The sequence below is a fragment of the Mastigoproctus giganteus genome, chromosome 14 (genome assembly GCF_048544385.1).
Source record: "Mastigoproctus giganteus isolate SK-2022 chromosome 14, ASM4854438v1, whole genome shotgun sequence".
Classification (NCBI taxonomy): Eukaryota; Metazoa; Arthropoda; class Arachnida; order Uropygi; family Thelyphonidae; genus Mastigoproctus; species Mastigoproctus giganteus.
This window is the reverse complement of record NC_143588.1, coordinates 23,936,067-23,949,515: the sequence shown is the minus strand read 5'-3', so window position 1 is coordinate 23,949,515 and position 13,449 is coordinate 23,936,067. Positions and strand designations below refer to the sequence as shown.

The window sequence follows — 13,449 nt, the reverse complement described above, 5'->3', positions numbered from 1 at the left end:
GAACAGGAGTAAGTTCAGGAACACAGGTATTGAGAACAAGTAGAGAAATACCATCAGGACCTGGAGCTTAGCATCAAGATTCGTCAAAATCGTTCTGACATCCTTTTGACAGAAGATCACAGGAGGCAGTGAATGGAGTGTGTTGGGAATGGTGGGAGGTGTTTTCCAAAGATCATTAATACATGAGTTGGAAGAAAAATGTGATACTGGCAGGTCAGCTTTATCCTTGGCTGAAGTGACAACAGAACCATCTGGTTTTGACAGAGGTGGGAGCAGAGATGGGCAAAAGTTGTAGCCAATAGCTTTGGCAAGAGACCAGAATGCTCGGCTACCATTAGGGAAAGAAGCAAGTTTTCTACTCTTAGCCTGCTCAAAATCTAGTTTGGAATGATTAATAACTGCTTTACAATTGTTGCGAGCTTTGGTGTAGGCAGAAAATGAAACTGAAGAATTGGAAACAAGCCAATTACGATATGCAACGTTCTTCTCTTGAACAGCCTTAGTACATTTATTGGAAAACCAAGGTTTAGATAAAGGACGAGATTTTAGAGTGGAGTGTGGAATAAAGGATTCCATTCCTACAAGAATAATTTCATTGACAGGATCTTAACAAACGTTGACATCAGAAGTTTTGAAACAGTAATCGAACCAAGGAAAAGAAATCTTGCAGGTCAATCCACTTTGCATTCTTGTAATGTCAAACAATACGAGGTTGGGAATAGCCATGAGATAAAGACTCCATTGGAGAAGAGACAATCACCAAGTTGTGCTTGAGGTGCCTAAAGGACCACTCACTTCGACTGTGTACTTAGAAGGGTTGTTTGTGAGAAAAAGATCAAGGGTGTTGGCTGTATGGTTAGGATTGTCCAGTATTCTTGTAGGTAAATGAACAATCTGTGCGAGGTCATTAGTAATTGCAAAAGCCTCAGCATCTCAACCAACTGGATCGGTGTGACTAGAAAACGGAAGCCAGATGGAGTTGTGAACATTAAAATTATCAAGGAAAATTACTTCACTGTTAGGAAAGTTGGACTGGAGAAAGTCAAATTGTAAAGAGAGGAAGTCAAAGAGCTCCAAGTGATTAGTGGATTTGGGAGAATGGTAGAGACAACAGATGAATTTGAAACAATGAAGTAGAGAGATTTTAAGCCAGAGAAGATCGAAAAGAGATTCCAAATTACCAAGTCTCTGACAGGGAATATCGGAACGGACATATGCACAAGTACCACCTTTTCTGTAGCCGAGTGGCCAGGTGCGGGAGTGCAATAGCACACACTCCTTAAGTAGACCGGGGTTCAAGCCCCTGAATGCTAAATACGGTCGATCTGTCAACCTTCACTGGACCAGTGTGGCAGATTATGGTCCATTTCTCTCAACACGAATTGTTGAGGAGGCTTCCATCCTGCAGTGGGTTGATAATGGCTGCAGTTTTACCACCTTTGAGGGGAAAGGAATCATACAGCGAATAATTTGGGCAAATGAGATGAGCAGTGGGTGAATCAACCGATAACTGAGATTCTGTCAGAAAAAGTACATGGGGTTTAGCAGACTGCAAGTAGAAATGTACATCGTTGAGAGTAGAATTGAGACCACATATATTTGTGAAATGAACTAGGAAGTGTTTTGGAGGTTTAGATCTTTTCGCAGATAAGCTTACTCTATTTGTTTGACAATTCATGGTGTATTCAATAGTAAGAGGTGCCTCCGTAGCTAGGTGGGCAGGAGCGGCACACGCTTCTTGATTAGACCGGGGTTCGAGCCCATGACCACCAAATACGGAGGATGCGGAAAGGTCAGGGAATGACCACCGCATATTCCCGGAGCAATATGGCCTTAGTTGCTAAAGCTCATAAAAACCAAATAACAACCATCAATAGTAAGAAAAAGTGGGGGGAGGACTGTATGAAGTAATGAAATTTTTGAATATTGTGTACACATGGTAAGAATATACCTATGGCCACCTCCTATATGGCAGAGTTGAGGTAGCAAGGTTATACACTAGCAGATCCGAAAGCCTCCTAGTGAGTTACCAATAGGTTCGGTTTGGTGTACTAACTAACTGCCGGCCTGCCGAACACCATTTTAAAGCTGTACCTTCAAAATGTAAGGAAGATTGGATCTCGCCATGATGTTGTTTATCCTAACCTCAAAAGTCATCAGTCATACTGCATGATGGAAGAGATGGGGAAGGGTTGATCAGAACTTAGCTCTGGAGACTTAACATGGGTTCCACCACTTCAAGCCTCCATTAAGCAAAGTGGTGGTATTTCACCGGTCGATGAGAGTCATCTAATACCTAGTATTGCCTGGTATCATAGAAGGATGCCACTTCTCCATGTGGTGTGGGCACCACACTTCGACCTCTGCTTACATTGGTTCACACTGGGTGGTCACCCACAGTGTGCTTGTGCATGGGGGTTATACCCAGGATTACTAACAGTCCCACCGTCATGAAGGTGCAAGCAAAGGATCTGGCAGTCACAGACTGTCCGGACTTTGCCGAAATTGGGTCCACTTGACTTGAATGTCACCTGAATATCAGTTCCATCAGGGTTTAAGACTCCCAGATATCAAGTACAGCTTGTCTAGCATATCTGAGAGAATGTCTGTGACAACCTCAAGGACCATCTGTATCTCATATTGTGCTGTTCCTTCACGAGTTGCGATATATTGCACTACCTTGAATAAGTAACGCTTCACTAAAAGAGAAGGCTATTGTTACTTATTTTTAGTGAGCACCGTTTAGATGGCACTGTTTCAAGGCTTGTTTGTATATGTGTGGGATAATAACTCTACTACTCACTTGTCCTTATTAGACTTAGAAAAGCAAAAAGTAGAAGGAAAGTTATAGTAGGATTGGAAGAAGAAAAGAAACGGTCTAGAAGAATGAAAGGGACAGTAACTCCTTCAACTCACACCCCTGAAAAACTTATAAATTCCTTGAATAGGCAATGCTTCCTAGTAGAGAAGACTGTTGTTACCTATTCTCGAAAACTCCGTGAATATCAGGCTTCCCTTGGTGACCATTTCAGGGCTTGTTGACCTTTAATTGATTGGTGTGCAGGTACCCTGGTATTGCAGACATGACAATCCAGTTGCAAAGATAATCCCACAATATGAGAGATGCCAGAAAGTGTACATGATAATATTTAAGTAAAATTAAATGCAACAAGGCATCATATCTTTAAGTGTATAATAATTTATATAATATTGGTGTATATCTGTATAATATTGGTGTGGAAGCACCATAGATAACTCTTAAGACAAAACTATAATAGTAGTGTGGGAGGCATCATTTCCTCTGTATCTCATATTGTGCTCGTCCACAATTCGAAGTAGAGCAATACCATGGCAACTTGTGAAGAACAAGCACAATATGAGATACAGAGGAAATGATGGCTCCCACACTACTATTGTAGTTTTTTCTTAAGAGTTATCTATGGTGTTTCCACACCGATATTATATAGATATAAAACTCTTACTCTTAACGTATTATGCCTTGTTGCCTTTAGTTATTTTAAATAATATTGGTGTGAACACACTATAGACAACTCTTAAACAAAAACTATGTTAGTAGTTTGAAGAGTATCATTTTATCTGTATCTCATATTGTGCTCTTCCTTCACAACGAGTTGCCATATATTGCACTACCTCGAATAAATAACGCTTCACTAAAAGAGAAGACCATTGTTACTTATTCACAGTGGGCACCACCACCACCACCCAGACAGCACTGTTTCAAGGCTTGTTGACCTTTCATTGGTTGGTGGGCAGGTACCCTGGTATTGCAGACATGACATTCTAGTTGCAAAGATAATCCCTCAATATGAGAGAATGTCTGGAATACCAGGGTACCTGCGCCCCCCCCCCCAGCACTTTATCCCATGTGATTGTGTGCTGGCCAATTTACCAACTTCCGGTCAGCACACGCACGGGGTCACCTCCTCACCACTGCCCGAACCTTGCTAACTCGCACCTGGATACACTCTAGCTCTGCACAGAGATCACCAGGGTCAATGAGGACCTTGCGAGGTGTGGCTATCCCATCGACATCTTTGACAGGTGTGACCTACAGGCACGCGACAACGTGGCGACCTACAGGCACGCGACAACGTGGCGACCAACAGTAACGTCAACAGTGGTGAGTCATCCATGAGGGCATTTATCCCATACTACCCCAACCTGTCACAACAGATCAGTAGAATCCTAAAATCACATGGGATAAAGTGCATCCAACTCCCAGGCAAGAAACTGCGTTCTCTCATTTCCAACGTGAAAACACCTGTCCTCACCCTTCTGCAGAGCGGTTTGGTCTATCGCATCTCTTGCCGCGACTGCACTAGCTGCTACTTTGGAGAGACTGGACGTCGGCTCGAGAAACGTCTCTCAGAACATAAAAGGGCGACCCGTTTGGCAGATGTGGAACACTCAGCTATTGCCGAGCATGTCTGGACAACCCACCACGACATTGACCCGCACCGCGATGTCGTGGTTGTGGACAGGTCCCACCATTACCTACGCCGCACCTGGTTGGAATCGTTAAACATAAAATGCTCGGATACCTCTTTGAACAGGAACAGTGGTTGTCAAGTTAACCCCATCACAGAAGCAATAATTCTGTCCATAGACAAACGCTGGCCGCGTCACCACCATACGTCACAGCCACAAACTTCAACCTCAAACAATTAGCCACACGCCTCACGCACCAACTTGGCAGTGCACATCTCCATTCTAACTGTCATTTAATATATTTTCTGTTTAACTGAAGAAGGCTGTCTACTCAGCCGAAAGCTCTTTTGTATATTAACCGTTCTTTGTATGTATGTTCTAGTATTAAACCACTCTGAGGAATTATTTTTTCATTTCAATAATATGAATCCGGAGCACATAGACCTCTTTCACCATAAGATTATCTAGCTTACTGCCAGAGTTTAATACATTTCTGGCATTCCGCTCCCTGAATAACTCTTCATGTGTGAATGTAAATGCAAAATATTCATTTAATTTGTTAGCTACCTGAGCAGGATGATCAACAGTTGAACCATCAATATCAAGTGGACCAATCTGATTCATCCCCTTCCTTCTAGAGTTTACATAAGTAAAGAACTCTTTGCTGTTTTTCTTTGCATCTTTTTCCAAAGGTTTCTCCTAATCTGCCTTTGCCTGCTTAACCTCCTTTGTGATTTCATACAGACCACCTTATATCTTTCATAGTCTTCTCTGTCACCTGTTAATTTATATGAATCCCATGCATTTTTCTTCTCTGCCACATGTCTAATTAGTTCATCTGACATCCATTTAGACATAAATCTTGAACAATATTTCTTAGTTGGTATGAAAAGCCTAATAGCTTCCAAGATTATTTCTTTGAATGCTTCCCATTTTGAATTTGCTGTTGGTAAGATTATCAGTTGGTCCCACCCTTTAGAATTTAAATACTGTTTCAGGCCACCGTAATCACCTTTACGAAAGCAAAACCCCTTCCCTTTACCCCTGATGGTAGTTACTTTTTTGAGTAAATCCCACTTCAGCACACTGTGATCACTGCCACCTAGTGGTTCCTTTATCTGCAGATTCTTAATGCATGAAGAATCACTACTGATAATCAGATCAGGAGTATTACTCCTTCTAGTTGCCTCCTGAACATGCTGCTGTAGAAAACAATCATCCAATAATTCCACAAAAGCTTTGCAAGTGTGTGAGTTACCAACCCACATGTTCAAGTCAGTCTCTGGAATATTAAAATCCCCCATTATAAGACACTCTGATTTACTGGCGCACTGTTTCTCTGCACAATTTCTTATTATACTCATCTGATTCATTAGGCCTATAAAACACACCTACTTTCATTTTTCCTTTCCCAGTGCTTATATCACACCAAACAGACTCAACATTGCATTGTCCACCATCAATTGGATGCACTTCCTTAGATTTTATGTGTTTCTTAACTAACCACATAACCACTCCTCCCTTCCTATCCTATCTATCCTTTCTGTAAACGTTGTACTCCCCAAATTCCAATTCTGCACTGCTTATGTCTGTGTGACACCATGTCTCTGATATCCAACGATATCTGCCTTTGATGTCTTGACTAGCACTTCAAGCTCATCAAATTTATTAACTATACTCCTAGCATTGGTGTACATGCACCTGTTTCTACTCTTAGTTACCCTAACACAACCCATGTATTTATTTGTTCCACTATGACTCCCAGTAGTCCTGGAAATCTTTATTTCCTTGCTTTCCAGGCTGCTACTCAGTTGCATTTCAATAGAAGCATTGCATGATCTTTCCCACTACTTAAGTCAAACTTGCCAATCTATAATTGTCCAGCACGTCTTTTACACCTCCTTTGTGAACTGGGGAGGCATTAACACTTCTAAAAGTCCAGGGGATTATTCTGTAGTTTAATGATCCCAACAGGATGGTACAATCTCATGTTCAGCCTTTTTTTTTTCTAGTGTACTGCCACTCCTGGAACCTTAACTTTACTAAGCTTCAGCAGTTTCCCATAGACTTTTTTGTGATTGATATATCACTTAATTTTTTAATGGTATGTTAGCATTGAATTCTTATATACAATTAAAAATATACTCCACGAGGAGGATTCCAGGTTGGATGAATAATGAAGTTGCCAAATTACTTGAGCAGAAAAAGATGGCATGGAGAAGTTACAGAGCAATAAAAAGTACTGAAGCCTATACAAATTTATCTGTAATAATGCCATTGAAAAAGGTTAGGCTGGCAAAAAGTTACTTTGCATCGATATTTACAGAAGAAAACCCTTCACGTCAATGAGAAATTCTGGGAGTGAAGTTGAAAAAAATGTAATTAGTGATGTTGAAATTTCACACGTTTATTTATTGAAAAAACTTTCGAGCCTACATGCCAGTAAGGCTCCTGGGTTTGATAGCATCTACCCTATAATCTTAAGGGAGGTGGCAAGTGAGTACATTGAACCATTGAGGCTAATTATGAGAACATCACTGGACTCAGGAGTGATTCTGTTGGATTAGAAAAGTGCCAGTGTATCTCCAGTACATAAGTGGGAAATCCGGCCAGTTAGTCTAATTTCAGTAGTAGAGAAAATCATGGAGACTATGATCAAGGGTGGAATTCAAGACCATTTACATAGAAATGGAATTCTGAAGGATACTCAGCATGGTTTTGTAAAGGGAAAATCATGTTTAACTAATCTGGTTAGCTGTTTTGACAGGGTCACTCAAGAGCTGGACTTTTGGAATAGTTTTGACATTGTTTATTTGGATTTCAGCAAAGCATTTGACTCAATCCCACATGAGCGGTTACTTTATAAGCTGGAACAGGTTGGAATCACAGGGAAAATCCTTAGATGGATAGCTGGTAGGCTTCAGGGCAGGAGGCAGAGGATTGTGATAAATGGTTATTCCTCACATTGGGTTGATGTAAGAAGTGGAGTTCCCCAAGGATCAGTATTAGGACCACTGTTGTTTTTGATTTTCATAAATGACATCGAAGAAGGGATAGAGGGCGTGATGTCTAAATTTGCAGATGATGTAAAGATTGATAGAGTAGTTAATGATTGCCAGCAAAGTGTAAGATATTGCACCTGGGGTACAGTAACCCAAAATAACTTATACACTTGATGGAGTTGAACTAAAGCTGGTAGTGGAGGAAAGGGAAGTGGGTATTACAATATGGTCAGATATGAAGTTCTTTGAGCATTGTAGACTGGTTGCAAGGAGGGCCCATTGTGTCCTGGTTTATCGAACAATTACTAGTAAGAGATAAGCTAGTAGATCATAATCCCATTATATAAGGCTATTGTTAGACCACACTTGGAATACTGTGTTCAAGTGTGGAGACCACACCTAAAGAAAGATATTGTTCTTCTTGAAATGGTCCAAAGACGGGTAACTTGCCTGGTGAGATCGGCAAAAGGGCGTCCATATGAGGAAAGACTTTGAATATGTGGGTTGCAGAGCTTGGAAACTAGGCACCTTAGAGGAGACTTGATTGAGGTGTTTAAGGCTCTGAGAGGCGTAAGCAAAATGAATAAGGACGAAATTTTCACGGTTATAAATGATTCTAGAACTAGGGGCCATTACTGGAATAAGTTACCTACATGCGTGGTAGAGGCTGACTGTCTGGGGAAATTCAAAAGTCAGTGTTACCTAACCTTTGAGGGAAATGCATAGGTTGTCCATTTCCTTTTCTCTTATTAATTTTTATTATTATTATTATGTTTTAAATTTTCTTATTATTATTGTTTTAAATTTTCTTCTTATTATTATTATGTTTTCTTCTTATTATTATTATGTTTTCTTCTTATTATTATTATGTTTTAAATTTTCTTCTTATTATTATTATGTTTTAAATTTTCTTCTTATTATTATTATATTTTCTTCTTATTATTATTATGTTTTAAATTTTCTTCTTATTATTATTAATTTGTTTTTATTCTTATTATTTTATTTTATGTATTTTTTGTTATTTTATTTTATTGTCATTTTTTTTTATTATTATTTATTTTTTATTATTATTTATTTATTTTTTTTTTGGCCATTACTTCCATAGGCTTCCTTGTGCCATGTGGCCATTACTAATACTAATTTGTAGTATTCTGGCTTCTTGTCAGATCCCTCTTGGTTTTCATGGTCTTTTAATTGTAAACATCATTACAAAATGCCGATTCAACCTGTCTGCCACTTGTGATGGACTATCTTTGACTTCTCCAGTTTGATTAAGAAGGGCCCCATCTGATTCGCTCTTCTTTTTTGTATTTGTATATGAAAAAGGACTCTGTCTCTTTTTTAGTTCTTTAAAAAAGTCAACAGCTTTTAATGCACAGTACATTTTTATTAACTAGGTAGTGAATGGTACAATATGGTATAAATGAAAAGCCTGCTTATTGTCACATCACCATTACCTGTTTTATTTGAATTCAACTTGTAAGAACAGAAAAATGCAGTTGTAAATTACTTATGGATTATGCACCTTTGAACTTAGTAACTAAGAAAAGGTATTTGTTTTTCTGTTTCTTCTCCTCAGGTGTGTCTGTGGTTTCCCCCAATATTAAACACAGTCCAGCCTCCTAAGAAGACTGTATATTGATCCTTTTCTCTCAGGTGGAAACCAAATAATTAAATAATATCTCCCACAATCTCAAATAGAAGTTTAAATTAAAGATTTGTGATTTAGAATATGTACAAAAAACATATACAGAAAGAGTACCGGTTTGTCATAGTACAAGATTCGCTTTAATTAAAAACTACTAAAGTTATAATTTTTTATTCTAATATATCTTTTTAGGTGTGCTTACTTTAATGGTAAAATTATTTAAAAATTTTAAATAGCTGAGCTTTAAATATTTGTATTAGTTTAATTTTGCAAGTTATTTCTTTTGCCATTGAGAGAATATTTTATAGTTCTTATCAAATGAACTTAGTAAGCTGTGATGACTAATGCAGCCAATGAATTCGCTGTTCCATTTTTGTGAATAATCTTCCTATGTAGCTAAAAAAAAAAAAAATGGAATGTAAGATTCCTCATTCCCTGACTACAGTTATTTCTCAGGCAGTCTTCCGATTCTGCTTGCCACAAAGAGAGAAAATTTTTTAATTTCCAGTTTTAGAGTGCTTCAGCATCATAAATTGTATAAGCCAAACTTTGATTACATGATTTTTCATTAAAATTTTAAGCAAGTGGGATTTATCTTTTGCACTATTATAATCTGCTTTTCTATTGTGTGTGTGTGTGTGTGTGTGTGTGTGTGTGTGTGTGTGTGTGTGTGTGTGTGTGTGTGTGTGTGTGTTGCTTTAATGAAGAGCAGTACTTTTGAAATGTTAAAGGGAAAGCATGGCTGTGGATTGCAGGTTTTATTCAAACTTCATTTATTGCAAACTTGTAATATAAGACCACTCTTTCTTTTAACATTTCAAAAGTACACTACTGCTCTTCATTAAAGCCTATATTTCTCCATGTCTCTGTGCATTTCAGGCTGGTAGTGTATTCATTCACTTCCAACATCTATATAGTTATGTGACACTTGTGTGAATGCTGTGTATTGTTGTCTTTTGGGATATGCTACAAAATAAAATGGCCTGTTTCTCTCTAATAATAACTTATCAATATGTACTAAAATTAATTCTGATAAACATATTTATGTATTCTGAACAAAGTTATTTTTTTTGTCATTTCTAAAAAAAACAAAACAAAAGTAATAAAATTACTATTAACACAGCCCAGATAATATACAATAGTCTTCAAACTGTGACCACATATATTCATGTTTTTGGGAAGTCTAGTTTCTTCTTGTTATCCAAAAAGTCTTTGAACATATAAATTAATAAACAGAATTAAAGGTGGGTATTTTTTTGTAGTCTACAATATGACTTGAATCAGGACATGAATCTGCTTTAAAAAAAAAAAAAGAAAAAAAAAAAGGAGGTAGTTAATGTTTGATTAACTAGTCAGCAACTGGTAGTAGTAGATGGTTTGTATTACTAACAGCATTCTCAGTGTGCTAATGCTTGTCGCATTATAAGATAGTAGACTCCATGATGGGTGAATTTGAATCCTTTTATTGCGATTCATATTTGGATTTGCAGTAAAAGTATGGAGCACTGCAAGCTAAGAGTGAAAACAGTTGTGTGAGCAGTTGATTATTTCAACATTATTGTGAAGGTTGAGCTTATCATTTTACTCATTCCAGTAATGCTCTTTTATCATATTTCAGGTTAATAAAACCACACTGTCATATAATTTAGTCATTAGTATCATTTCTATATACACTAAGCCAAATGAAATTGTGCAGTGGCATCATTACATAACATCTCATATTGTGAATTCCTTCGCAAGTTGCCTATCTCATTATAACTCATATAATAATGCTTCCCCAGTAGAGAGGTCTGTTCTTACTTATTCTCAGTGGCAACACCACCCAGATGGCCATTACAAGGCTGTTTGGCTCCCTCATTGGTGATTGTTTTTTAGCCCTAAATCCTACACAGGTTAATAAAACTTGTATGATATTGTTGTAAGTCATTTTGCCATTTGGAAAACATACATTTTTAAATGTTTTTAATTTTAGTAATCTTCTATGATATAATAATGACAATTATTTTATTAAGAGATTTCATCATGTTTCTTGATTTTACTGTGATGAGATACTAAAATACTTGAGAGAATATTAATTTGACTTACATCACTCTGATTCTCACTGAATCAAATGTTACAGAATGCTTTTGGCAGGACAATATATATTATGTTTACTTGATTCTTCTGTCACCTACAGAAATGTACCCCTCCAAAATTGATGTACTGTGAGAAATTTCCATGAGCACGTCTATAAATTGGTAATAAAATAAACATAGGCTTCTTTGAAGTAATTGAGGAAGGCATCTGAAAATAAAGATAAGTTCTTAGCTTATTGAAATTTAATTTAAATTGTTTTCAAAATACTACAATATTTCTTTTCTTTTTTAGTATCCTGCCTTGGTTGGGATTCAAACCAAGTCTATCTTGGTTTGAATCGCATCAAAGTGGAGGCCTCCTCACTTTGGGTTGTAATTATCAGATTTCATGCAGAGGCAGAAGGAGTTTTTTTTCTCTATCTGTTATGCTGGGTTTTTGACCTGTTAACTATGCAGATCAGTTCATGAACATATATTTGAACAGACGTAATACAGAATAAATCATGGAATGACTTACTGTGACTAAAATAGCTTATGTGCTAAGCAGTCCCCCAAACAACCAACCAGCTATAATTCTTGTTTTAGGAATTTGCAGTACAGTAGAAGCACTCTTATCTCGTATGATCAGGAATATTAGTTGATCAGTTAATTGAAAAAGTCGGTTAAAGTTAGGAATCATAAAAAAGTATACATGGTGCACCTTAAGCATTTTATTTACATACATTCATTTACATAAAATGTATAATTTTCTTCTGTTTAGATGATGAAATGTGGTTTTTCAGTATAGCCTTTCCACTTTTTTTTATAAACATCACATCTTTGACTGTTGAGTCAGGCTGTTGTTCAATGTAAAGTAAAGCTGTATATAAGGCATTTTTGGCAGCTCCTGCCGCTCCTGTGTGAGAAATGTTTGGTTTGGTTTGGGTTGGGTTTTAATATCTTCTTTGTATTTAGAACCATCTGTTTCCATTATGGCATATATGGTTTCTGCATTTTCCATAATTTCACTTTCCAACAAATTGTTATCAATTTGTTTTGGACTTCCATTAGTGTTGTGAGCCTTAGGCCACTGTTTTCTACAGTGTTTCGTAAATGTTGAACTTGGAATTTCATTCCATGCTAGTGCTATGTTGTAGCCATGTCTTTGATGTTGATAAATTTTAAGAATTCTATAAGAGCTGTATTTGTACTTTCTGTTTTTTTTTCAAATTGAAATCAGACTTTTGCTTATGTTATCTCTTTAGATATTCTGGTACCCCATGATCTATCTTATAGGCTGGATCAGGGATATTACATTCAATGGTAAAACTATGGCCTTATGTCCTCTTTAAGTTCTTCACAACTGGGATGTGAAGGAGTGTTTTTCAGAGAGAGAGATTAGATTAGATTAGCTTTTTTACAACAGTTCTTTGAATAATGTAAAATCCATCCATGTTGATTTTTGTGAGTAGTAGTAAACTGGTAAAGAAAAAACAATTTACATTTTTAAAACCTCTAGGAGTAGTATTTACCAACAACAAAACGTGTCAATTTGTGAGTTCCACTTGCATTGCTGCAGATGTCTACTGTGATTCTCTCTCTTTGGATTTTTTGTATCCTCATGTAACAGACTGCTTTTTTTGCATTGTTTTTTGTAGGTGACCTCATAATTTAGACTTGTTTCATCTATGTTATAGAGTTCCAGTCAGTTTTCTCTGTTGATTAATGACCTTAAATTGTCTGTAAATTGTTGATTAGCAAGCTGATCGGCAGATAATCTTTACACACTAATACTCAATATTATGATATTTTTTGTAATGTCCAAACCGTCCATGACTTGCTATAAAACTTTCGGTACTATCAATCGTTTGATGTAAAGCCAAGGCCTTTTTTTTTTTTTTTTTTTTTTTGATTTTATGGGTCTAGTCTGCTAATTAGTTAGAGTTCTAGATGTAGTTTCTTGCATAAACCGTAGCCATAATGCATTGTCTTCTATCTATAATTATAGTTCTATAAAAGTGGAGTGAGAATTTACCTATCCTTGTTACACAAGGGTAGGTAAATGAGTGCAAAATCCTTCTAGATTTTTTTATAATTTTTTCCCCCCAATCTATTACAAGTATCTTGTCCACATCTAATTCAACAGGAATTTCTTTTAGAGACTCACCTTATCCAATTTTTTCAGAGTATCCACCTTAGTTCATAGAAACAACTCCTCTCTTTTCTCACTCACATTTCATTAATTTACTTAATATTTGTTTAATTTTACTGGTTTTCACGCATACCAGACTAGTGC

At 36.9% G+C, this 13,449-nt stretch overlaps 1 protein-coding gene across 1 annotated transcript in view; it reads left to right on the top strand.

Annotated features, from left to right (window-relative positions):
- Window positions 1–13,449, top strand: part of LOC150075021 (protein AATF-like) — a 179,754-nt gene that overhangs the window by 47,950 nt on the left and 118,355 nt on the right. The window lies entirely within an intron of this gene.